Source organism: Tupaia chinensis, unplaced genomic scaffold (genome assembly GCF_000334495.1).
Source record: "Tupaia chinensis unplaced genomic scaffold, TupChi_1.0 Scaffold145519_1, whole genome shotgun sequence".
Classification (NCBI taxonomy): Eukaryota; Metazoa; Chordata; class Mammalia; order Scandentia; family Tupaiidae; genus Tupaia; species Tupaia belangeri.
In genome coordinates, this window is record NW_006205376.1 from 383,029 (window position 1) to 387,252 (window position 4,224).

The window sequence follows — 4,224 nt, forward strand, 5'->3', positions numbered from 1 at the left end:
AATGAACTGATCTACAAACGTGGTTATGGCAGAATCAATAAGAAGCGAGTTGCTTTGACAGATAACTCTTTGTGTGATCTCTTGGTAAATTCAGCATCATCTGCATGGAGGATCTGATTCATGAAATCTACACTGTTGGAAAACGCTTCAAAGAAGCAAATAACTTACTGTGGCCCTTCAAATTATCTTCTCCACAAGGTGGAATGAAGAAAAAGACCACCCATTTTGTAGAAGGTGGAGATGCTGGCAACAGGGAAGACCAGATAAACAGACTTACTAGAAGGACAAACTAAGCTATCCACCATGATTATTATTATTATTATTTTTGGGAGAGGTTTTTGCTATTGGGCGCGTGCGCTCGTCAGACAGACAGAGAGAGACAGAGAGACAGAAAGCGAGAAATCACCCCCCAGGGGGGATGGCCACGCCGCAATCCCTTCTCCTCCATTCTCCTCTCGGGATCTTGGGCACACACGCACAGGTGTCCGGCATGAGTTTTTTAAGCCACCAGGTCCTGGACACAAACCGCGGTCGACTACGTGGGAGTCCAGTGACATAGCCATTACGCTAACTGCTGGTCCCCACCATGATTATTTTTGTAATCTTGTCAGTAAATAAACAGTGGCTGTTTTCAGACTGCAATAAAAAAAATCTTAGTTTTATTTCATAATCTTCAATTATATATTACAAGTAGTTGGTACATGTTTTACTTTTTCTTTTTTTCTCATTAAACATTTTTTTAAAATTATTTAATTTTATTCATTGTAATTATTTTATTTTTTTGAGGTTGACCAGAGACAGAGAAAACAAAGGAAAGTGAGAAAGCAAGCTGCCTGGTCCAGGACTCAAACCACAGTCAACCATGTGGGAGTCCAACTCCTTAGTCACCATGCCACCTGTCGGCCCCTAAACTTGGTTTCAATGAGTCTCAAAATTCTGTGACAGATTTTTGGTCAAGTTGTTTCCATTAAAAAGTACTGATTTTGGAGACCAGCAGTTAGCGTAATGGCTATGTTGCTGAACTCCCATGTGGTCAACCACAGTTCGAGTCCCAGACCTGGTGGCTTAAACTCACGCTGGGCGCATGTGCGTGTGTGTCCAAGATCCCAAGAGGAGAATGGAGGAGAAGGGATTGTAGTGTGGTCATCCCCTCTGGGGGGGGGTGATTTCTCACTTTCTGTCTCTCTGTCTTTCTGGCAAGCGCACGCGCCCTATAGCAAAAACCTCTCAAAAAAAAAAAAAAGTACTGTTTTTGGACAAAGGCATATATGCCTCCTCTCCGGGCCTAGGTCACTCATATTCTGTTTGGAAAGAAATCACATTAATTATTTTTAAAAAAAGTACTGATATAAAAAACTAGTAACTTAAACTGCCACACACAAAAATCCTAAATGGTCCACAAAACATTTCCCTTTCCTTCTGAAGGTTTTTGATGCATTGTTATCATTAACCAGTCTTTTACTACTAAACTTAAATGGCCAATTGAGACAAACAGTTCTGAGACTGTTCTTCCACCACTGATTAAGACTGGAATGGCAGGAATTAGGGATATTCATTTAGCCTTCTGGACTTTCTGGGCAGACTTATTGACCTTGCCAGCTCCAGCAGCCTTCTCATCCATGGCTCTGATGACACCCATAGCAACTTTCTGTCTCATATCAGGAACAGCAGAACGACCCAGAGAAGGGTAGTCAGAGAAGTTCTCCACACATGTGGGCTTGCCAGGAACCATATCAATAATGCCCATCATCATCAGATTTCAAGAATTTAGGGCCATTTTTCAACTTTTTACCAGAACAGCGATCAATCTTTTCCTTCAGCTCAGCAACCTTGCAAGCAATGTGAGCTGTGTCACAATCCACACAGCTAGCACTGATTTGGCCTGGATGGTTCAGGATAATCACTGAGCAGTGAAGCCAGCTGCTTACGTTGGTGGGTCATTTTTGCTATCACCAGCAACACTGTAGAACATCTTTGACAGACACATTCTTGACATTGAAGCCCACATTGTCCCCAGAAGAGCTTTGCTCAAAGCTTCATGGTGCGTTTCAACAGACTTTACTTTAGTTGTCACACTGACTGGTGACCCCCGTACCAGGTTTGAGCACACCAGTCTCCACTCGGCCCACAGGATAGTGCTAATACCACCAATTTTGTGCACATCCTAGAGGGGCAGACGCAAGGGCTTGTCAGTTGGATAAGTTGGTAGCTGGATGCAATCCAGAGCTTCAAGCAGTGTAGTTCCACTGGCATTGCCATCTTTATGGGTCACTTTCCATCCCTTGAACCATGGCATATTAGCACTTAGCTCCAACATATTGTCACCATTCCAACCAGAAATTAGCACAAATGCTACTGTATCAGGATTGTAGTAAATTTTCTTAAGATAGGTGCTGACTTTCTTAACAACTTCCTTATAACTTCTGACTGTAGAGTGGCTCAGTAGAATCCATTTTGTTAACACCAACAATTAGTTGTTTCACACCCAGTGTGTAAGCCAGAAGGGCATGCTCACGGGTCTGCCCGTTCTTGGAGATACCAGCCTCAAATTCACCAACACCAGCAGCAACAATCAGGACAGCACAGTCAGCCGAGATGTGCCTGTAATCCTGTTCTTGATAAAGTCTCTGTGTCCTGGGACATTGATGACAGTCACATAATACTTGCTGGTCTCAAATTTCCACAGGGAGGTATCAATGGTGATACCACGCTCATGTTCAGCTTTCAGTTTATCCAAGACCCAGGCGTATTTGAAGGAGCCCTTTCCCATCTCAGCAGCTTCTTCTCAAATTTTTCTATGGTTCTTTTGTCAATCCCACCACACTTGTAGACCAGATGGCCAGTAGTGGTGGACTTGCCGGAATCTACGTGTTCAGTGACAGCAATGCTGATGTGAATCTTCTTTCCCATTTTGGCTTTGACTTAGTGGTGGTTTTCACGACACCTGTGTTCTGGTGGCAAACCCCTTGCGAAAAGGCAGCACATTTTTTTCTTTTCTCTTTCTTTCTTTTTTTCTTTAAATTTTGTTTGTTATAGGGCACATGTACTTTCCAGAGACAGAGAAAGGGAAAGAAAATAAGAAGTCACTCCCTGGAGAAATGGCCACACTGCAATCCCTTCTCCTCCAGTCTCCTCTCAGAATTTTGGGCATGCATGCACAGGGACCTGGCATGATTTTCAGCTGGCCTGGTCTGAGACTTGAATTGCACAGCCAGCCAAGTGGGAATTGTACACCTTAACTTCCATGCCACTTGGTGGCCTGGCACATTAAAAAAATTGTTTTTCTTTTTCTTCACATTGGTCAGTGGACATTCAACTGAGACTGAGGATGTGTTCCTTTGAGAGTTGTCTCTGTGCCCAGTTGCACTTAAGTAGTCGATGATGATCTCCATCTTGAAAATTTTCTCTCCTTGGGGGCGAGCAGGTGGCACAGTGGTTAAAGAACTGGATTCCCACATGGTTCGAGTACTGAAACTGGACTGTGGTTCAAGTCCTAGACCTGGAAGCTTGCTTTCTTGCTCTCCCTCTCTCTCTTTTTCTCTCTTTCTATTTGGTGAGTGTGTGTGCCCTATAGCAAACTTAAAATAAAAATAAATTAAATAAATAATCCATTAATTTTTTTTCTCTTTTTAATGAAAATAAGGGGAAAAAGAATAAAGTCTTAAATCACATATGTCAAATTAAGATGGCATGCTGTACTGTTGGCTGGCAGAAAGCTCCATGCAATGATGCAATAACATCATTTTTGTGATGTTTGCCATGTGAAGGTTTGAAATGCACAGGTTTCAAAGTATGAAAATAGGGAATTGCTGGGGCCAGAAGTTGGCATAATGGCTATGTCGCTGGACTCCTTTGTAGTTGACTACAGTTCAAGTCCCGAAGCTGGTGGCTTAAACTCATGCTGGATGCATGCATGTGCGTGCCCAAGATCCTGAGAGGAGAATGGAGGAGAAGGGATTGTGGCATGGCCAACCCCTGAGGGGTGATTTCTTGCTTTCTGTCTCTCTGTCTGTCTTTCTGGCAAACGCACGAGCCCTATAGAAAAACGGGCCCTATAAAAAAAAAAAAAAAAAAAAAAACTCTACAAAAAAAAGAAAAAAGAAACTACTGAGATTCATATTAAAACTTGAGAGCCAGCAGGTGATGTGGTGGTTAAGGCGCTGGATCCCACCTAGCTGACTCTGAGGTCAGAGTCCTGGACCTGGCAGCCAGAAAGGCACACCA

General features: G+C 43.1%; 1 pseudogene; it reads right to left on the bottom strand.

Annotated features, from left to right (window-relative positions):
- Positions 1-1,552: 1,552 nt before the first annotated feature.
- LOC102484184 (elongation factor 1-alpha 1 pseudogene) lies at positions 1,553-2,910 on the bottom strand (annotated as a pseudogene).
- Between the last annotated feature and the right edge of the window lie 1,314 nt (positions 2,911-4,224).